General features: G+C 35.1%; 1 long non-coding RNA gene across 1 annotated transcript; it reads left to right on the forward strand.

Annotated features, from left to right (window-relative positions):
- The first annotated feature begins 21,249 nt into the window (after positions 1–21,249).
- LOC149423658 (uncharacterized) lies at positions 21,250–23,641 on the forward strand. Its single transcript, XR_016302222.1, has 3 exons — positions 21,250–21,400; positions 21,542–21,854; positions 22,808–23,641. It is a non-coding gene; the product is annotated as an uncharacterized LOC149423658 (long non-coding RNA).
- The last annotated feature ends 314 nt before the right edge of the window (positions 23,642–23,955 follow it).

Genomic DNA, 23,955 nt, shown 5'->3' on the forward strand with positions numbered 1-23,955 from the left:
CAAATGCATTGTACATATAGTTTTGTATTAGTGATCGATGAACCGGTGGATGCATCCTCTCTCTCTATGGTTTCAATCCTGGGATTGGTTTGCAGCAATTTCATCTAATCTCCTCTTCCATTCTTCCCTGTCTTGTGCGGCTCTTTTGACTTCTGCATATGATGAGCAGCGCACGTCCATCAGCAGGTCCTTCTGGTACTCTCGGCGTGGACGTCCCCTAGAGTTGGTCCCCTCGGTCATACCCTCCATTATGACATGCAAGAGGCCTTCTTGTCGTATAACATGGCCGATCCATCTTGCACGCCTTTCGGACAAGGTCCTGAGCAGGTGCCTTCCTCCTTCGATTCTTTGGAGAACCTCCTCATTTGTAATATGGTCTCTCCAGGAAATTCCTAACAGTCTTCTATAGGACCACATCTCAAAAGCCTCTAGTCTCCGTTTATTTCTTTCGGATAGGCACCATGTTTCGCAGCCGTACATCAAGATACTCCATACATATGTCTTGATGCATCCTATTAGCCATAAATTGATAATAGTTTGACTAGTCTACAGTTAGTAATAAGATAGATAATTGTAGTTTTTTTATATATTTGTACAATGCCCTTGAGGTGATTTTGCACAAAAACGGCGCTATATAAATCATCTAAATAATATTATTATTACACACTGATTGTTTTAGCAAGCGGAGTTGGAAACCAAAAATATCCTCCGATGTAGGCACGGAAGCCCTCTCAAATGTCACTTCAAAGGCAAAATAATTTAAAAAAATGTTGTTTCTATTGACACTATCATTTTTTTTTCCACCCACTTACAATCCTTCCCTCCCGCTTCTCCATCAATTGAAGACGATTTAAGAGATAGTAAACTGTTTCTTGTCCCTCGCTACATTTTCGCGTAAGCCCTTATTTAGTTTCATTACCCCCTTGTCACTTCTATTCACCCGGTCTGTTATTTTATCACAAATAGAAAACAATTTATTTATACAGTTCTGAACCACTTTATAATTTATTGTTTTTATAAAATTTACCGAGAGCACAGATACTACGTCAGCATGTGGCCGTTTGTTGGCGGACTTGTTGACGCTTCTGTGCAGTTTCATCATTCTTCAGTATTGCCAACAGGTAAAAAATGTAAGCAAGCATAAAAAAAGTTAACTCCATTCCAATTGAAATACTTGATTTGTAACATATTCCCTAGATTTGTTTCTATTCACCCATCAGAGTCTAATCACCCCTGTTCACGGAACCAGTTCTTTTCATTCAGAATTTCGATAGTCAACACCCCCCCTCCCCCTATCCCTCCCCTAGAACCTAAATTTCCCGTCGAAATTATTTGGTGTTGTTAGCGCATCTTTGGGATTTCTATTTATTTACATTTTAAAAACTTGTTCCACTCTTTTCTAAAAGGAATATGCAATTTTAATATGTGTATCTATTATGAATCTACATAACATCAGAATTTTTAGCCACAATTTAAAAACTGATTTCGGATTTTTCGTTATCTTTTTTATTATAATATGATATTATATAGTATTAATTTAAACCTACTATGTACCTTTACAACTACTTTCTTAATTTTAAATGCACTTTTAAAACGTTTTTTGTTCTCTGCATCATCCACTAAATCTTGTAAAATTCCATCAGGGCATTAACAAGTAATAAATAAATAAATAAAATAAGATGAGAAGTGCATATTTGCAATTTAATATGCATAGTTCGCCATGTTGATAATGCGTATTATAATCAGATTTCTAGTTATTAGTTTATTAGCCACACACCAGAAGAGGAAAAGAGTATAATAATATGTGAAAATTGCCATTTAGTGTTTTAATGTTTGAATATCTTATTCTTGTCCAAGCAGTTTCCAAGCACCGTGTATTTGTTTACTATTTGTGCTTACTATATCTAACTAGGACAACTTCCCATCATGGTTGTCGCCGTTAGCTGCCCGCTGCCCATTTCCCATTGCCATTGCCTGCCATCTGCGATTATAATTCGAATAATAATCAATCTGTACATATTATTAATAATATTACGCTGTTTATGGCCACTGCGATTAGATTAATCTGATGTGAAATGAATTAAACAGCCTACATTCAAATAATACTACTGCCTTCTTCTTATTGGCAGTCTAGATTTAATCGCATCGCTGCTTTATTGACTTTTAAACGATGCTATTCAAACAATACATCAATAAAGAAACATAATACCTTGCTCGCGGAGTGAATGATTATTTTATTTAAGGCGATGCATTACGTCGTGTAATATTTTAAATTGAGCCGCCATCAATAACAACCCTTACGTAGATGGCGATAAGGTTTAAATTCCCGCTTAACACCATCCGCCTGTTTTGATTTAGGCAAGAAAAAAACATGGCCAAAAAGTGCCTTTTATTTTATTTTGTGGATGTTCATGCATAAATATTTAATTTTTTTTCGATCATTTTATAAATAACTTAATTCTCCACATTATACAATAAAATCATAACCAAAAAGGGGTTCGTAAGTAGGAGATTTTGAATTTTAAAACAGTTTTCCTTTACATTATTTTTTTCAACAGGCCTTTACATTATTTTTTTCTGGGCTTATAAAAAGATTTATCTAAAAAATACTCGATTATTTCAAAGGCCAAGATGTATTCTACCCGCAGTATTTAATAAAAGCATCTGAAACATTTCTAGGCGACCAAATTTTCAAACCAAAAACTCATGATTTTGAATTACTACGTATGGCATCGCCTTAAGTGATTTTATAAAGAAAGAGACTCGTGTTCAGTGGTGGATCCAGGGGTGGGGTCACGGTGGTCATGACCCCCCCCCTGGGCCCCAGCCCAGGGGGGGTCATGACTACCTAGGTCCTGGGCCCATCCAGGACCTAGGTGGACCACTAATTAAAATTGTTAAACATATTGTTTTTTATATATTTTTTGTCACAATATAAATTTTATTTAAGTACTTTCAATATTTAATTAATTTAATATAATACTTTGTTTGACGGCAAACGCATTATTCGGGAACGAACGCATCGAAAATTCGAATGTTACCGCGTCACCGCGCACCGCCACCGGCGCGCGCTTCGGCCGCCACCTTTCATATTATTATGACACATTTCGTGTAACCACGTGTGACGCTTGCGCGCGCTTTGTTTCGACTAACGTCTAGCGTCTAGCAAAACCTAACCTCAATCGGAACGACTAAACTTTATTAATAAAGTGTTTACTTTTATTTGTTTACTAAGTTAAAAAAAATAAGTTCCAATATAAGTAATAGTGTTCTTAAAAATTGTTGCTGCAAATTCAATTCATTACAAGAAATGGTAAGTAATCTAATCAGTTTCTTCATTATGCCAGTGTATGTGTGTTTAAGCTCAAATGTTATTTGTTAATGTTCTAAGGCTGGGGTTAGACTCGTAAGTTTTTTTCCTGTAAATCGCTCTTGAAGGCGAGTTTGGCCAAATTCCCAATGTAAACGACACCAAAAGTCACTTAACGTAATTTTAGTAAGTTACAGAACTTATTCTTTCAGAAGTTTTTTGACAGGTCTGGACAGGTCTAACGCGCCCGCGCGAATTACCAGCCTTCCTATACTTCCTAAAGCAATTCTTAAGGCGAGACACAACCTCGTTCATCGAGGTTTTGCCCAAGGCTAACATTTTAATTTATTTCGGCGAAATTATAATTGAATTTAAAAAAAATAAAATTATGCCGCACGAGGGATGCAAGTTATTTATATTTTAGATTAATAAAACAATACCTTACAATTAATATATTTTACGTTCAACGATTTTAAAACTGTATAACCCGTGTATAACTATAAAGTTAGCGGACTTAGCGGTAAGTACCAGATTTTATTTTTCTAGATGATGAATTAATAACTTCGGAAGTGGACACATTTTTAATATTTGTAATAAATTCTTCAGAATCAATTAAAATGAAGGCTAAAAGTGTGGATAGATTTTTTTACTAAGATTACGAAAACGTTAGTATTTTTTTTTAGAAATGCATAGTATTATTTTTAATGATGGATTTTGAATGATTTACATGAAAATGTTCCGTCTCCGATTATGTTCCCTTAATTTTGTAAAATTCCACACTGATTATTTTTTTTATACGGCAACACTTTGATATCCGGCAAATTTTTGAATTTGACGTTTAACGTTCACTAGATTTATTGTTTGTTCTCTGCGAACTTAACCACTTAACCTTTGATTTGACTTTTTGCATGAGTAGGTGGTTTGGTATATTTATGCTTTTTGCTAAAGATGGCGGTGTTTTGACAGATGTTATGAACAGAACTCCGTACAATTTCATGCCATTTTTGTGACATTCGTGTGGAAAACGTTCTTTTTTAAATGACTTTCGGCTAGTTAATTACCGTTTTTTTGCACATATAAAATTATGTCCCGTCTTTCCGGTTTATAAAAAATGGTCTGATTTTTCGAGTTGAAATTTTAAAAAAATCACCAGTGTTTCAAAAATACGATTAAAAAAAAATACGGAACGTCTTAGAATATTTGCCTAAACCAATTTTTTTTTTATAATATTGAGATTAGTTTGTTGATTTGTTTCCAAAAAATTTATTTGTAAATAAATTTTACAAAAATTTTAGATGTGGAAATTTGATAAAGTGTATGTAAATTTGATAAAAGTACATATACCTAGTTTTGTAAAAGAACGTATTAGTTACATTTTGTTAATATATATACATATTATATTTAACTTAATCAAGTTTCTTTTTATTAATATTTATATGTACCTATTAATAATTCACTTTCAGAATATTTTTGTTTGGATTGTAAATAAATAAAATCAATTCAAATTTTATAAATATTTACTTTTATTAGCGTTCCCCATAGTTTGAGGATTGTCGATAATATTGACTACGCTGCCGGCTCGGCCGCTGCTGGCAAAATAGAATGGACGGTATTCATCCACCAGGTAACAAGGTATTAACAAGCGTATGGAAGCATCGGCGAACGGAGATCTCGCTGGGCGCTTCTTACGTATTGCAAGCACCGCGTCATGGCAACAATATTTATTTCAAATTACTTGCCTCGTGCAAATCAGGCCAAAATATGACGGTGCAAGGCGCTCGGTTTTAAAATTTATAAAGCACAAGAATCGAAATATTTCCAGCGTTTATATTCCTCTTAAATATGGAAGTACAGTACTTACATTTATTAATAACATTTGCTGCACACGATTGGTCCTAAAGGAGTTCAAATTTTTAATTCATTCGGCCTCACTATTGAGAAGAGCACGCTGGAAGGCATTATTCTACTCTTCGATAGACTGGATAGACACTTCATACCTACAGTGAATATTACAGTGGAACGATTCAAATTCTTTACCAGGAAGCAAAGAAATAACGGTCAACAAGCTGTTATTATTTGTCTATTTTGTCGTGACAAGCAAAGTGTTACAATAATAATGTCGAGTCGAATTCTGCAAATGCAGAATGCTACGGATATGGTTGGCGAGTGGAAACGTTTTAAGCAATCATTTCTTTTATATATGATGGCGAATAACTACAACGAGGAAAAGGAAATTCAAAAAGTTGCAAGATTCCTAAACACAATACTATGTTGAAGACACACCTGACACCATGTTATATTGTGGTGAAATAAGAACACGATTAATAATTGTAATCTGTACTGTATTGGTTGACAATTGACATTACACGAGCCTACGCCGCCCGGGCTTGCGGAGCAAAAGACAATCTTAATGATATACCTAGTGTTACCATATCCAACAATACTAGGGTTGCCATATTCGGCCAGGGTCTCGTCGGGACGTTTCAGGATGGAGCAAATAAAAATTTTGTAATACTTAAACAATTTCTTTATTTTATAATAAGTAAGTAAATATGTTTGTTTTATAGGTTACTTTAATTTGTACTAGCAGAAGCACTTGGCTGGCCATACTTTTCAGAAGATTTCGCTTTTCTCAACAATTCTGGGTACCTTTTAACATAATTGTAGAACTCTGTACAAGTCATGTTATAATTGACTTGACACTGTAAAATCGACTCCACAGTCTCTGGGATCAGGCGATTTCGTTCATGAGTCCACTGGGCCGACATTAATGAAAAAACTCTTTCTACTGTGGCGTTGTGAGCATGAATAGAAAATAAATACTCGCATAATTTCAAAAGAAGGCATTTTCTTTCCGGATTTTCAGTTTTTTTGAAAAAGGAAAGCCACTTCTCTGCAACCGAATTCCATTCTTCCGAACCAAGCTTAGCCTCTAGAAAGCTCTTAAGATAATTATGTTACTCAAAGAGATTATCGCTGAAAATCTTCACACCATTACTAATCAGGTATAAAATAGTGTTTTCGATTTTTCTCCATTCTGGGATTTCAGATAGTGTCATCCAATCGAACACTTCATATTTATCAAACGAAACAGACCACTTTTTCAGATACTCGGAAGCTGTATTATAAAATGCTATAGCTTCCTCTTCAAATCTTGAAATCAAAACTGTTGTTTCAGGAGTTGGATTCTCATTTTTAAGTTTGTTCATTTGGATTTGGGTTTGCATGCCAATAAATTTGGCAGATTTCCTCTCTCTCGTCTTTCTCTCTCTCCCCTACCTGCCACCCTCGGCACGTACGGGCTATGGGAGGCACTCTCAATCGGGACATTTGCATTGCGTTATTTCAATCGGGACATTTAAGGCTTTTGTCGGGACGTCGGGACAGATAGCTCAATAAAGGTGACAATCCCGATATATCGGGACGGATGGCAACCCTAAACAATACCTACTTTTTACTTGTATATATTATTATCAAAATTAAATTATAACTTCTTTTAACTGTAACTGACCGGACCTAAGTCCTCCATCACAACACAAGCAAGCATTTTCGGCTTTCTGTGGTGGTGGTAGGAGTTATTGTTGGGTTATTCGTAACCCGGGAATGTTTGTCTTTCTTTAAAAAAAAAAAAAAAACTTGACCACGACTACGTGACCCCCCCCTGGTGCCAAAGCTGGATCCGCCCTTGCTCGTGTTCGCTTTTTCAACATCCCGAAGGCCAACTTCCCGTAAGCCGATATCCTGAATGACTAACTTACTAAATCCCCAGAAAGCAGAAAACTTGTATGCTCAATTTTTATACATTAACTGACAATTTGTGTACTTCTATGGTGTAGAGTTTTTTTTATACTCGAGCGATTAGTGCCATATACAATTACATTTAACATTTTATTTAACTAATACCATTCCTAAAAATATTAATATAGAATGTCAAATAAATCCACCTAGATTTTACCGTTTATACTAAATTTTTAAGTTTTATAAATAAAATTTGGCACACTATGGCAAGCGATGAGCTCAAAACATTTTCGTAAACTTGGCATAATATGCCAAAAATCGCAATACAATGAATAAAGTTTTGAGCGATCGCTTGCAATAGTGTGCCAACTTTGCGAAAATTTTTTGAGCGATTGCTTGCCATAGTGTGGCAAGCGATCGCTCAAAACTTTATTTGGCACACTATGGCAAGCGATCTCTCAAAACTATATTTGGCACACTATGGCAAGCGATCGCTCAAAACTTTATTTGGCACACCATTGAAAGCGATCGCTCAAAAAATTTTCGCAAACTTGACATAATATGCCAAAAATCGCCGTACAATGAATAAATAATATTTTCTCGGGTTAACCTTAACTGATAGCCATTCCATGTTATGATTGGTGTTTGGGAAGCTCGATAAAATAAAATTCTAATGGCGATGGTTCTAGAGTGATCATTTTCACATAAAAGTGCTGTAATGTTATTTTCCAGGAAGATTATTCCTTTATGTTTGAATGCTTTCCACTTTTATACGAGGTCTAAACAAAAGCAAAATAAAAAAGTACGATTAAGAAAGGAATGCTTAGCTGGTTTGTGCATATAGAGCGAATGAAGATGAAAGGAGTTTAAGGGGAATATAAATAGAGTAGAAGTCGGGGACGTCCGAGGAAGACATGCCACGATCAAGTGAACCAGATACTTGAGTCGGGCTATGTCAAAAGTTGGAAAAACAGAAGAGTATGTGTGAGACAATGTGAATGAAGCAATTAGTGTGTGCCAAGACCGAGTTGTTTGGCGGTCCGTCCCATTTTCCCCTGCTGGAAAACGGCGTGATGGTTACTTGGTTTATGAGTTTATTTATTACAAATTTATTTATACGTGGTGGAATTATATAGTATTAAAATAGAAAATAAAACATTTTTTAACTTATTTCCACTTGTTTATTTTACCAGTTAAGAAATGTTTTATTTTCTATTTTTTTGTTACTTAGTTTAGTTAGTTAATAAGAATACAGCGTTAGGCGGGGTAATTTACGCACCTGCGGTTTACTATACCCCACTATAGAGTCTCATCTAAACTAATGGAATATAAAAATTATTTCAATTTCAGTTCAACACGAATATTATGGTGTATATAAAGTGGCGCACAAATAACAGAATCCGTGTGAACAGGGAAATAGTACATAAACTGTGTACATTCTCTCTTTATTGACGTTGAAAACATGTGGTTTCACGATTTTCTGTTTTCAATTTTCTAAACCTTCCCGTGAAGACGCGAGTTAGTGGAAAATAGAAAACTCTACACGTAGAATATTTTCCACAGCCTAATGCTTTAGAATTTTTCCCAAGCGACCCAATGGGATTCTGCACAGTGATTTATTTAGTAAATCATTAATTTAGTAAAATCTCATCCTGGAGACAGTTAATGGGTAAAGCAATGCAGTTTATCGAGAGGTTTGCTAACGGTCCACAGAGATGTTGTCCAGTTCAAAGTCGGCTCTAGCCTCAAGGTCGTCTGATTCTGGGTCACAAGTCACAACCGTAGCCAACACACCTCATCTCGTCTTATCTCCCTGACAACTCCGCATCACGTCTTGTCTCGCAGCATCCTAGCGGGACAGGGACCGTTGGTTGACTCGAGATTGAATTTCCTATATCGGAATGCAATGATGGTGATATCTGCTATTCTCCCATCAGGTACGTGCGGTCTAAGAAGTGTTCCGAGAATTACTGAGATCTAACATCAACTCACTGCCTGTTTGTATGGATTTCTATAATACGACTACGCTATTATTTAATAACTAGCGCAGATCCGTGAAAAATCACGGGATATTATAATTGTAGGATTTGTGAAACTAAAAGTTTACCTAAAGAATACATCAAAACAAGGACAATTCCTGCAGAATGTTAAAAAACATATTTTTAGTTAACGATTTTTTTCTTGATTTCGGTTATGTAATTCATTAAATTATATCTGAATCAATTAAATGATATCAGTTCCAATTTTGAAACGAAAATTAAAACAATTTTCTGTCAAAATATTATACCATAGGGTACTTTATCCTTTGTGTGGATTCTTGGCAGAATCAGTTCTAATTTTGAAAATGACACCTATATTCAAAACGAATCCGAATTCATTGAACCAGAGTTATACTTACAGATTTTTAGACATTGAAACCGAAATTAATATGATTGATTAAATTTGTAACCAAAGTTACAAGCATGTGTGATATTGCTTTCTCGTAATTTCTTGTAAAATCAATGGCAGCAGTCCTTATTGTGGAACTACAATTTAGTGGGTCTATAACATTTCTTTTTAGAGGGTTTTATGCGCGATAAGTCTATGGCTTACCTACCTGTAAAATTATCTTTCAATAATTATTCAACAATTTGTTAATCTGTTAGTCTTTACTCTTCACTTTTGTCAACATTGTTACAACAAGAATATAGTTATTGAAATGTCGATTATGGCCTGAAATGTAGCCACCTCAATAAATAAAATAGGAGCTGTGGTGTTAGAAAATCATAGAAATAAATTGAAAAAAAATAACAGTTCATTGGCAGGTAAAATTTAAAAAAAACATATGTATTTTGAACTTTACTTTAACGGAATAATAGGTACCTTACAGGTACTACTTACAAGTATAATGAATTTTCAATATATTTTTATTCTTAATTTATTCATAAAATTGTTAGCTATTACTTATTAGATTTAGCCAAATAAAGCCAACAGCCTTTTGGATGAATAAATATAAAGGTGTACGGAGAAAAGTGTAATAACTCCCGGAGATGATTCTTCATGATGGTACAAGTAAAAGTGCAATAACTTCAGGAGGTGATTCTTCGTGATAGTACAAGTAAAAGTGCAATAACTTCGGGGGGTGATTCTTCGTGCTAATACAAATAAAAGTGCAATAACTTGGGGGGGTGATTCTTCATGATGGTTCAAGTAAAAGTGCAATAACTTCGGGAGGTGATTCTTCATGCTAATACAAATAAAAGTGCATTAACTTCGGGAGGTGATTCTTCATGATAGTACAAGAAAAAGAAATATTGTTTACATGAAGAAAAAAAAAAGTTTTTTTTTTACTTCTATCACCATATAGAACCACCTCCCGAAGGTAATGTTCTTTACCACATCCTGTATTTCTCAATAAAATGTATTTAAAAAAATGTGTTCATTCGCTTAATTCATTTTTGTTTTTAACCACTGGGTTAAAAAAAAGGCTTTACGTAATAAATAACTTCTACTGGTAACTTTATATGGATGGCTATCATCACAGCAATTCATAATACAATAACATATTTTTATTAATTTAATTTGACCTCAGTTACAGTAACTGCAATGCATTGCAAACACAGTTAATTAAATTCACCGAAATAATTTAGGCGTTTTTTAAGAGAATGGACAAGGAAACCTCAAAGATTTCAATTAAATTTAACGTCTGTGTTGTGAATCCATTAACGTACATTTTTGATTCACGGGCACTAAGTTGCTACACACAATTCCCACCATATTTACGATGGATGTTTTGAAGCCAAACTCTGCACCCCTTGATTTTTTAAAGCAATCTCTTCGGCCAACGCGAACGGATCAACCGAACCTTCCAGAGCATGAAAGGCGAACATCAACAAGAGGAGAAAGATTGCTCTCGCCTCCTAACGATGTAGGTATGTTCGCGGTGTTCGCGATCCGTTCGCCTTGTCCGAGACCTGTTCGGCCGGTATGTTCGTTTATCTCTGGCAGTGCTAATGATTTGAGCAGACCGGATATTGATACCGGCTGGTGTTCAACAGGCCCGTTAATAGTCGGGAAGCCGTGCGAGCAGGACGCAAGCACGGGTTAGAGCGAGATCCTTAGTGAATTATTACACCAATCACGGACCGGAAGGGACTCACCCTGATTGGGATGTTACCTACGTTAAAAAGTTTAAAAAAGAAAATTAATTCTTACACTGCGGAGAGGAGAATCGAAAGAGAACGATGTGATTTTATTCAAGTCATTAACTAACTTTAATGAAATCGTCTTCGTATGTAGGTTGTAAATAATCCTTAATTATCTGGATTAGGGTTCATAAAAATAATGGAGCATTCAATGCAGGTACAACACTTACTTACTCGGGCAGTTTGTTCAACGTAGTTGTATTTTTATTTATGGTGACAGGCGTACGCGAAAGTAATAAATTAGGATTATTATCTCTGTACTAGACGAAAGTTATTTTTATCTGTACTGAGGTGGAGCCTCAGTGGCGTGGCGAAAAGCTTCAGAACCCCCGGGCAACCCGTCCACATTATGCAGTCGGAAATAAAGTCTCCTATCGTTCAAAGATCCGTCCGCATGTTATTCGAGATTAGATTAAAGGACTATATCAAGAATGAGTACCTACCGAGAAGATTGAATGAATAAATGTATTTTTTTTTTTTCAAATGTGAAACTGCACAAGAGTCCCAATTGCTCCCAACCGTCTGGAGCCGATGAGACTATGGAATCCCCAATTGGGGTATGTTCTTGAGTTGTTGTTGAGTTGGTGTATGTTATTGAGTAGGTATGTTACTGATTTTTTCTGGGCGTCCACAAACAACGTCAACATTTCATAGATTCACTTGTTTGCGGCAGCGATATCATCACAAAAATAACAGTCAAACTTCTGGGTATCAATTTAGATTCGGTCTTTTCGTTTAAAAGTCAAATAAATAGGACTGTAAGCACCGTTTTTTTTTACCTAAGACAACTCAAGTCTGTCCGAAGAAACCTTCCTACAGAGGTAACAACACAACTTATCAACTCTTTCGTAGTTTCACGTCCCGATTACTGCAACGGCATTTATGCCAGCCTTCCAAAATATCAAATTGACAAACTTCAATCAGTGTTTAATACAGTAGCACGACTCATAACCGGGGTATCTAAATATTGGAACATTTCAGAACACCTTTGTAACCTTCACTGGCTCAAGTGCCCTGAAAGAATTCACTACAAATTGTGCTGGATGGTGTTTAAATCCATCCATGAAATATCCTCACCCTACATCTCTGAACTATGCGTCCCGGAAAACACTGGTCTGAGGCGGTCAACTCTTAGATCAGCAACATCATCAGCTGGCAGACTGACGGAACTTAAGCGCAAGCCAAATACTAATTTTGAGGATTGGTGGCTTGGAATAAACTCTTTACGGAACTAAGATGCACAACAAATCCAACAGTATTCAGGTCTAAACTAAAAACTTAACTTTTTAAGCTCCATATCCTGAAATTATATATGCTATTCCTGAGGGTGGCTTCCTTGTATTGCCTTTAAAACATCCTAATCACACTTTTATTATTGGATTTACATTATTCGAAAACTGTCTTATACCGAAGGATGAATCACATTTAGGAAGATGAATTCTGATCAAAAACTTATACTGTAGTACCGCCCAGCACAAAATTTGCTTTTCTTTTCTTAAAAACGCTTATTAAATAACATAAATACGTATTATTAAAATAAATACCGGAAAGTCCAATCATGTCCTGTGCGTGCGAACCGTATATAAATTTCTCTTCAAAACAATAAACCGCCCGCATAGGGCCGGCCCTGGATTATAGTAATTTTACACAAATATTAGTAAAAAAAATAAAATAATATTACATACAATAAAATGTTATTCAAATACGTAATGCGCAATATATGCAAATTACACTTGCAGTATGCTTTGTACATGTTATCACTACGCCATCGTACTGAGATACTATTATCTTCTCGATAAATTAGATACTTTCGATAGATAAGATATTCTCTAATAAGATACTATTATCTTCTCGAAACATGTCTCACTTATACAATATGAATTGATAAAATTATGTAAGTTTAAAATTATTAATGACACATTAATAATTTTATTATGTGTCATTAATTTTCTATTGTTGTCTGATGGGTTCATAGTCGCAATGCGCTAGTAATAAAATAAGTCGTTAAGTAGGTTGGGTTTTTAATAGAAGGTTCGAGGCAGGTAAAGTAAGACTTGTTGTGCTAAATTTGTATAATATGCTTCTAATTTATCCATGTTATTTGTTGAAAACGTAATTTTTATTAAATAGGTAAATTAAATTTAATTATATATATTTGAAGTTAATAGTGCATTATGGTAACTTGACATTATGGTAACTTGGCATCATGGTAACTTGGCTTTATGGTAACTTGGCATTATGGTAACATGGCATTATGGTAACTTGGCATTATCGTAACATGGCATTATGGTAACCCAGGCGGTTACCCAAGCTGTCTACGTGATCGCTACGCCACCGCGGAGGTTTAGAAGCTTGTAGGTTTACGATTTCCCATTTCCTAAAAACGTTCCTTACCTCGGGAACTTCCCTACGGCTTTTAAATTCTTAATAGTGAATGAAGTCGAGTTAATTTTAATGAATTCCTAATTAAAACAGAGTTTTAATTTTATTACTATGTTATCGAACATATTAGTTTCAATCAACTCAAAGTTGCTTTAAATTTTAAAGTCATTTTCAAAATTGGAACTGAATGTGAAGAATTTAGACAAGCGATAAAACAGGTACTAAGGTCAGCAGCATTTGGGTAGTTTTAATGTCATTTTTAAAATTCGGACTAATTTGTGTGAATAATTCAGACTCTCCCTGATTGATCACTAATTCATAATAATGTATGATATAGAGTTAATTTTAAATAGTTCATGTTACACACGCTACTGATTGATTAGTAATTAATTACTGGTTACTGAAGCTCAAAATTTAACAATTTTTTAAAAATATTTTTAAAGATGGCGGTAGGTACAAGTTCCATCCTTCCTGTAAATATTCATATTATCAATCAAATGAAAACTTATCCTGTATAAATAATTTTACCTGAATAAGGTCAATTTAAAATTTAATTTAATTGTTTTTTACTGAACTTTGCTTAGGAGTATAAATTCAACGGAAAGCATTACATTCATAGACATATGATAATATTCATATGTCTGTGATTACATTTGATTCTGGATAATTTCGCAGTTTTTGAACTATTTCAAAATAAAATACTGTTTTTGAAAGCAGATAAAATACTCTTTCAGATTTTAGTATTACACATCGACATATTCAATTAAAAATTTAAAAATTTAAGATAATTTTTTAAAGTCACTTGCCGATGGTTTTTATCATATAAACCGTGATTGCTTCTTTACTCGAAACTAAAAAAAACATATTTAATTAGGCAAAGGTGAATGTAAAATATAATAGTGAATGTTACTTAACTTTTTTCGACTAAAATATCTTTTTGTTAATTTGGGAACCTTGAAAAATATTGTTTAAATGCTAAATGTTGTTTCATAAAATTATTTTAATTTATCGGAAGCGTTTGTCGCTGTCTATACTGTTCAACCCTTTCAATACCAGAATTCCTCCCGAGGAATATAAACCAAGTTATTAATATCTCTTGATTTTATCAAAGAAATCTCCCCGCATTTTGCGTATCGCTTGTGAAGGATATTCCTCATGGTGTCTTTTTTTTAATATTAGGTTAATAATAATAATAATAATAATAATACCATTTGATCTCTGGTGAGTTGACGTGTTGTTGTTCTTGTATTGTTTTGTATTTATTTTACTTATATAATGCACTTGCATAGTGTTGATTGACTAGCTGATCATTTGTGGAAAAGTGAGTGGAAGGGTTTAGTTTTTCCTATGGGGAAGATTTAACCCGGACAACAAAATCGGAAGCATAAAAATAAATAATAATAATAATAATAATTGGATGACTTGTATAGCGCCGTTTTTGTGCAAAATCACCTCAAGGGCGCTGTACAAACTTATAATACATTTCTACAGTGATCTATGTTAATACTTAACTATTTATGGAGAAAATATACAGTACAATACTTACCTGGTAGGTCACTTGAGATTAAAACTTAATTAACATTATCTAATTGTTTATTTGCGAAATTTAGATACAGGATTTAGGATTTAATTGAAAAATTGAATATAACTGGACTTTCTCTTAGGAATGGTATATTTAATCTAAGGGTACGACAGCTTAAAAAGGTAAATTTTTAGTTTTGACCTGAATTCTGTTGGACTTGTTATGGATCTTAGTTCCGGAGGGAGTTTATTCCAAGCCTTCGGCCCAGATACACCGAAAGCGCGATCACCAAACTTAGTATTTGTCTGTCTAGTATTAGTCTGCCTACAGCTGATGATGTTGCTGATCTAAGAGCTGACTGCCTCAGACCAGTGTTTTCCGGGACGCATAGTTCAGAGATGTAGGGTGGGGCCATTTCATTGATGGATTTAAAAACCATCCAGCACAGTTTGTACTGGATTCTTTCAGGGCACTTGAGCCAGTGAAGGTTACGAAGGTGTTATGAAATTTGCGAATATTTTGAAACCCCGGTTATGAGCCGTGCTGTTGCATTGTGCTGCCGTGGTTGCAACCTTTATTCGAGCAAAAAATCTGTAAATAAAATGACAGATCCCGTTTTGGCCTTTTTTGCTTGGACTGGGATCCAATATTATTTTTATGTTATATATAATATATATTTAATATTAATACTTTTTTAAACAAAACAATTGTTTTCGCGAAGGTTTTTTATTATTAGTAATTAAAAATAACCCTTTAAAACCTAAAAATAAGAAACAAATTAGAAAAAATCTAAATTAGTGAGCAAAAAAAATTTGCATCAAAAATTTTCAAAAAATTGTTTAAATTTTTATCAAGCTTGATATGAATATGATCTATACTTGGAAATAAAAGTGCAGTGCTGAAAGGGTTATCATATCTAATCTTAATATAAAATGAGATTGCACAACTTTTATGAGACCTTGTCAGGCTGGGATTATATCTCATAAAAAGACTCAACGCTTGTTTGTGATATATGAAGAATATCTCCCAAAATTGTCCAAGAGGTTAAAAGTTTTCCTGTGATTTTTCTCCGGTACGAACAACTTCGAAAATTCAAACATCCGTGAAAACATATTTTATATTTATAAATCAAAAGTTCAGTTCGTACATTCTCCATAAATCTTGAACACTTTATGGAATTCTTTAAAATATTTAAACGATCTTATTTCCGCGTACTACGTCCGACATTACCATATTTCATGTTGAATGTGAATCTTGTGATATCAATAAATTATTCAGAATTTAAAATGTGCACATTTTTTGTAATTTCTTGGTCCGGAGGCGGGATGGGTAAACGGTTGTTATGTGTTTATGATGTACGTAGTGTGTATTCCGAACTGAAGACACGAAACCTATCGAAGTGTCCGTTTACCCGAAGTAAGCTCAATTTGTCCTTACATCTGCTTTATTTATCCTCACAAGAATCTCAATTGCTCCTAAATGTACCAAGCCAGTGGTACTCCATTATCCCCAATTGGGATATGTTGTGAAGCTAAAAGGAATTGGAAGGGAACTGCCTGACTATTCAAATCTGGTCATCAAATAGTCAAAACATGGCTAAAGCTATTTCAAGCAACGTTTATATTCTGAATGGTATGGTCTTTGACCAGATCTACACTGAAAGATTTATTATACCAATTATTTAAATAGCATGTAAAATAGTAAAAAAATAATTACAAATAATTCAAAATAGAGGTATGCGAGCAGTATTGAACTGTAGTAGGTATTCTAAGATAATTATTGTGCAGAAAAAACTTGGAATGTTAAGTGTGAGACAGCGAATAATTAACCTATGTCCTAATATTTATATTTAAGCTAAAAAATAAGATGCTCCCGAAATACATGTTTTGGAATGTTATATTTAATTTCGGAATACATGGCTACCCCACGTGAAACTGTGGAGATTTTAAACTTCCAAAAACAAATTTGTCGGGAGCCAAAAATAATCTCTATTTTAAAGGATTTAAGATTTTTAATGAATTACCGACAGATGTTAAAGAAGCTAAAAGCCTTGCTGTTTTTCGTGGGTTATGCCTAAATACGATAACGAATAAGTTTTAGATGTATTGTAAAGTGTCCTTAATGTAATAGAAATAAGTTTAAAAGGCTTATACTAGATATAAAAATGTAATTTTATAAGTAAACAAAAAACATACAAAAAAATTATTTTAATATATTTGCCTCGAACCTGCGGCCTCTGGATTCGTAGCCGACTGCCTTAACCGCTCGACCACAGAGGTCGTCAAGGAGGTTTCTTGAACAGATAATCAATTTCATTGACTTGTCTAGGGCCTAGGAGCCGAAAGATGTTATGAAGATTGGCGACATCAGACTTCCTTAAAATCCGTTTTAATCACACTTCTAAGAATAATTATTTCAGTGATATTCATTTTAGTAGACATTTCGTTTTTCTTCTACGGAATGTAACACAAAGTTCTCATCGGTCAACTAAATTGATTTTTCATTTGATTTTAACAATAAATTATTTTTAGTAGAAACATATTAGGTTATCCAAAGGGACAATACATCTTGACAGAGATTTTATTCTAGTGGATTTGAAACTTAAAAACTCTCTACGAAAGCACGTTCTAAAAGAAACGAAAACGTTTCCTAGAGGGCGTGTTTTAAAAAAAATAGGTAATGACAATGACTAATGACTGAAAATTAAACCTAGTTACAAAAGATACCTACTGAGCATGTACTGAAAAACAGTATTCTGTTGAAGCGCCTCACCAGAAGTCGTCGTGGGCCTTCGCCCACGCAATTAACGAATTTTGCGTAAATTTATAAAGCAGACAGAAATAGCATTCTCTTTGCTCTCGAAATAGAACACGCGTATAAAGCAGAATTATTAGCAAGAACCTGTAGCCAGCCTGGAATATATAGAAGGGAAGATTTTATGTAGTTACTGGAAAGGTGGTGGGTAGGTACTGGCCTTCGGCACACTGAGAAAACTTACTGATATAAAGTACTGCTACTTTATTAACCCATTTACGCCCAAGACTAAAGTAATCGTAGAAAAAAGAATAAATTCATTTTATGTAGTAGGAAATAGAGTTTTTTAACAAAAATAAAAAAAATATATTTAATTTTTTTTTATTTACTAGAAAAAAAAGTGCCGTGCTCAAATGGGGACACTGGGCACATTCAGTATGGTATTTCTCGAAGGATGATTTTTCAATACACAAAGTTTTTTTGCATTTTTTGCACTCCTCACGTGCCTTACTATGGCAAATAGTGCATCGCAACTGTTTTGTCAACTTCTCCGGAAAGTGGCCAAAACCATCAAACTGTAAATTGAGCACTACAGAGGCTGATGGGTGAAATTGTAGCTGGTCCATCTTCACGTCGTTACTAAGTATGTGTAGATCGAACATGTATGTAAATAACACCCACCACCACTTCTTGCCTCGTATTGAAGTTCGATACGTTGAAATCGACTGATCGGCTTGATCGACACCGTCCATGCCTCTGTTGTAATTCATAAATATTTGAGGAATATTTTCATCGATTTTCTTCTTTTAGATTGAGCTCGGAAGAAAATTATCGTAGTTTGTTCCCATTGTACAAACGCTGTTATCCAGCCAGCGAACAAACAATATTTTATTGACCGTGTTGAACCGGTCGTCAAAGCCAGCACGACTTTTCTTTTTCATCTCCTTGACGGGTGTGAGAGGAAATTTGCAGGTCCTACCCTCACGTACAGTTCCTGTAGCCAGATTCCCATAAATCCCGCAGCAATGCATAGCTAGTGAAAAAATTATCGAAGAACACAACATGGTCTCTAGGATCTGTGTTTAGCTTGTTCAACAGGTTTTTCACAACTCGTGTACTCAAAGGCTCATTGGTGGGTATTTGCGACTTGCCGCAATAAATATCAAAATTGTAGCAGTAGCCATCAGCACTAGCGAGCATCCAATTTTTATAACCGAAGCGTACAGGCTTACCTCGAATAAATTGTTTCGACGGATGACGTCCAAAATATTTCACCATGGATTCATCTATTGACAGATTTGTGTGAAACACTCCCCATTGCATACATTTCTTCATGAGAACCTCAGCAAGGGTTCGCATCTTGAACATTTTATCTGATGTTTCAGCAGCTACAGTATTATCACAAAAATGTTGGTACTTTTTGATATCTAAAAATCTGTTATCGTCATTGCCTTAGAAACAACAGGTACATTACAGTCCTCGTCTAAAGACCAAAATAGACGTTCGCGAGGCAAAGTGTGATAACCAGATAGAGATAGAATGCCCAAAAATGTTTTCAACTCACCAACGGTAATATTGATATCATGTTTATTGTTTTGTGATGCATACAAATCAGAATATTGAAGAATCATATCAATTACTTCCTGATCAAAAATCTTCTCGAAAATTGAAACAGGATTTTTACCTTTGAGATCAGTAATGAGGTTTTTGCATCGTTGTTGTACATTATTCTCATCAAAAGGCATGTGATCGTAGCTAGGCTCGCATTTACGCCAACGGGGCCCAACATTGCATCGTTGCCTTCTAGCGGAATTCGACAAAGGCTCTTCATCAGAACTGTCCCAATCTTCTTCGTTTCTGTTTACAAAAACTTCGATATTTCCAGGAATATCTCTTGGCATGTCATTGGTAATAATATTGTCTTCATCGCCTTCTTCTTCGTCAGTGAGGATACTTGTTTCTGGGGGAAGAGCAACGATATCAAATTCAACATCTGAGTCCTCTTCTGCCATAATAGCATCAAGGGCCTCCTGGAGTCCATGATAGTTATCGCTTACTTCAAATTGCCGTTTTGACATATTTATGTGCAGTCAAAACTCTGTAAAAAAAAGAATATTTTACTCTTTATGTGCCCACTGTCCCTATTTGGGGACACCAACAAAAAAAAGTAGTTCACAGTTCAGTAAATTATATATTTTAACTTATCAAATTTTTATTCCAAAGTAAACAAAGTGTTCAATAAGATTATGTAGAAAAATTAAAAATTTACGAACGTAAACATATAAAAAAAATACTTACATTTGGTAATCACCGCGACTCTGAGATTCACTTTATTTATGACACTAAAATACTGTTTATAAATGGTGTTATCCAAAATGTTTGATATAAAATGTAAGACACATCAATTAACTCGACAATAATGCACTGTTAGCAAAACTTACCACATTAATAACAAAATGGTGGGTAGATTTGAAGGCGTCCTCGTTTGGGCACGGCAGGCGTAAATGGGTTAAAAATCTGGTCAAATTATTCGTATTTCTGTTCTAAACGGGAATGCAGGCCTTTAACGAATGATTTTACAGGTTTCCTAACAAACTGTCGGTAAAACACGACTATGTTTTTAGAATGTCATAACACGTGTTCATAAAATTTCGAGTATTGTCGCATTTCGTCATTATATTTATCAGGAAAAGCTGCATGAACACGTGTTCCAAAACATTCTGAATGGAATAATATTATCTTAAGAAATGGATTGCAATCACGTTTGAAACATTATTTTAATTCATCCGCCATACTCATTTTTCTCCTTGTACCGACTCGGTAAGCACTGTTTAGGTAGGTACTGGGTAGGAACTGGGTAGGTACTACGTAGACATTGGGTAGGTAAACACTGGGTAGGCAATGAAGGCACTGGGTAGGTACTGAGTAGGTACTGGTTAGGTACTGGGTGGGCACTGGGTTGGTACTGGGTAGGCACTTAGTAAGTAGCGGTTGGTAGTAGCTACCTCCAAATGCCACTTTACAAACGTTGAATAGTGAAAATAATCGAATTTATAATGGGTACGGGCAAGGTTCGTAGAAAATATGTATGTTAAATATATTTTCTACGAACCTTTAGGTACGGGGAGGTTCCTGTCATTGGCGAAGTAGCCGACGTGCCCGGGATTTGAGAGATTTTTAATAACGGGCATTATATTGAAATAATGGCAACACTGCATGAAATTGTTTTTAAATATGCTAATTCATTGAAAATGAAAGGCCCCAGTACACATTCGGCCAACGCGTGCGGCGAATGCGACCGGCAGATTTTCGTGATACCGTTCACACATTCGCGTGTTCATTCGGCGTTGGTCGCTAGATGAAGATGGACGTTAGGGCGACTGCGGCCGCTGCGATATACTTGTACAGCGCTTTCAATTTTTTTTTACTTGTGCACCAGAGAAGAGTGATTAAAAAAAGATGGCGCAAAAGAAGATGGTGGATGCTGAGTATTCATCGAAACAGAACAAGGTAAATCAAATTTTGTTTTAATTGTTAGTATCCTATTTTGAATGCGTGTACTTCTAGAGTATTCTGCCACCCCTTTGTGAAAATATAGGCGTGACGGTATTTATTTTTATTATATAGAATTTAAAAAAAACATTTTTTTAGGGAGACCATGAACAACCAACTTGCCGAGCTTCTAGCAGAGCCATCTGGAGAGTTTGAAAACTTCGTACGATTGTCACCTACTGACTTTGAATACCTCGTACAAAAAATTTCCCCGATCGTTTCAAAACAGGACACAAAATGGAGGGAAGCTATACCAGTAAAAATACGGCTAGCAGTGACTTTAAGATTCCTAGCTACCGGGGACAGTTACAGAAGTCTGCACTATCTGTTTAAAATGTCAAGCCCAGCCATCTCACGCATAGTGATTGAAGTCTGTTTAGCACTCAATGAAGTGTTAAAAGATATGATTAAGGTAGGTAAAAAAAAGGTTTTATTTTTAATCAATTATTTATTTCAAGATAATACTTAGCTTATTTGTGTTGACAAATATTTGACTCAAATAGGTTTCAATTAATTTGTTTTTTTTATGCATCTCTATATGCTCGATAAAGAATATTTTGTGATGGAGTTGCGTCAGTTTCTGAAGAATTGTACCCTTCGCACGTGTAACTGTGATCATCAGTCATAGTATGTTGAGAGACTTCTTGCTGTTCTTGTGACGGTGGATGGGTTGGGTTGGGTGAAGATTGTGACGTGTATATTTGTGCTGGGGCTAAAACTTCATTGGAAATTATTTGAACTCGTCGAGGTAGAAGTTGATTAGGAACATAATATGTAGATGGTGGTGTACTTGCTGAAAATGGTCTGTTTTGAGGGGAAGAAGGCGGAGGAGGCGAGCATGACCATTCAGATCGGTATAAATTTTGAGAAGATGGTGGACGAATGACATATGAATTTTGAGAAGAGGGCGGACGAATGAAGTATGAATTTTTAGGAATCATTTGTGATTTTCGACGTCTGTTTAACAACATGTTATCTATATCTAACATGATTTCTTCTCTTTCAATCTCTGTATATTTCCTCAGTTTTGTTGCAAGAAGTTTTCCATATAATTCGCATGGATCATCTTCTCGTGTTGAAGAATCTTTACTAAGGACTTGATTTAAAGTGTTGAAAGCATTTGACATCTCTCTGCTAGCCTCTGCTAATTCTGGCGGATTTTTGCAACGTCGCTTTGTAGCTGGAACTTTTCCTGGATTACTGTTACTCCCAGCTACGGAGTTGTTTCCTTGACTATCATCTTGTTCATCTAGTGTATCTTCTACAGAATATGTCGATGATGAGGCCTGTAAAAAAATAACTTGTTAAAAACATGTTGAAATTTTTTTAATAAATTTTTTAACTCGTTAAAAACTTTTTTTTCAGATGCCTGAAACTGCAGACGAATGGGTTAACAAGTCAGAAGGATTTACTTTCCCCCATTGCCTTGGGGCTATAGATGGCAAACACATAACTATACAATCACCGGCAAAGAGTGCGTCTGACTATATTAACTATAAAGGCAGCTTCAGCATTGTTCTACTAGCTCTAGTTGATAGTAATTATTGTTTTTTGTTTGCCGATGTAGGATGTAAAGGTCGGATAAGTGATGGCGGCGTATTTAATCAGAGTGTTTTATGTCAAAAACTATCTTCTGGCACTATGAATTTACCACCTCCGAGCCCACTTCCGGATGGCGACAATGATATTCCGTTCGTATTTTTAGGAGATGGAGCATTTGCGCTTAGTAGCCACATAATGAAACCTTTTGCAGGCCACCATGCCCAAGGATCCCCGGAAAGAATATTTAATCAGCAATTGTCTCATTCTCGTGTAAAAGTAGAAAATACTTTCGGCATCCTATCCAACAGGTTTCGAATTTTTTAAAAAGCTATAGCTCTGGAAACCCCTTTACGAGCCTCTATTATTTCAATGTCTTGTCTACTTTTACATAACTTCTTGAGATACAGTAGTTCATCTCGGAATATTTATACACCCCCAGGTTCATTTGATACTTTCATTAACGGAGAACTTGTACGACCAGGTTCATGGAGAAATGAAAATAGAGATAGTGCTTTGTTGCCATTACAAAATGTGCCACGTAGACCTACCCAAACAGCAACCCAGATACGGTTGGATTTTATGAATTATTTTTGTAGAAACAGTATAGAAAATAATTAAAATTTGTCAAAATAAATATGTTGTTTTACTTACACTGTTACCCTCTGTGTTAATAATGCTGGAACATTCATAAACGTCATTTAAAAAATTGTCCATTGCTTCATAAAACGGCCAAATTGGGTTGTAATATTCCTCTTCACCCATGCCGGATTTAATGGACTGGATTTTCTTCCTACGATGAATTCTGTACGTTGCCATTAACGACTCCTTCTTTTTTTTAATTCACTTACAGGGATATTCATACTGTCTGCAATTCTACTCCAAGCATCATTAACCTGAAATAAAAAAAGTAGTTAGGAACTACTAGCTCTAGTTGATAGTAAAAACGAAAAAAGTAGCTAGGAACGGTATAC

Source organism: Hesperophylax consimilis, chromosome 5 (assembly GCF_061612785.1).
Source record: "Hesperophylax consimilis isolate HC1 chromosome 5, BYU_Hcon_1.0, whole genome shotgun sequence".
NCBI lineage: Eukaryota > Metazoa > Arthropoda > Insecta > Trichoptera > Limnephilidae > Hesperophylax > Hesperophylax consimilis.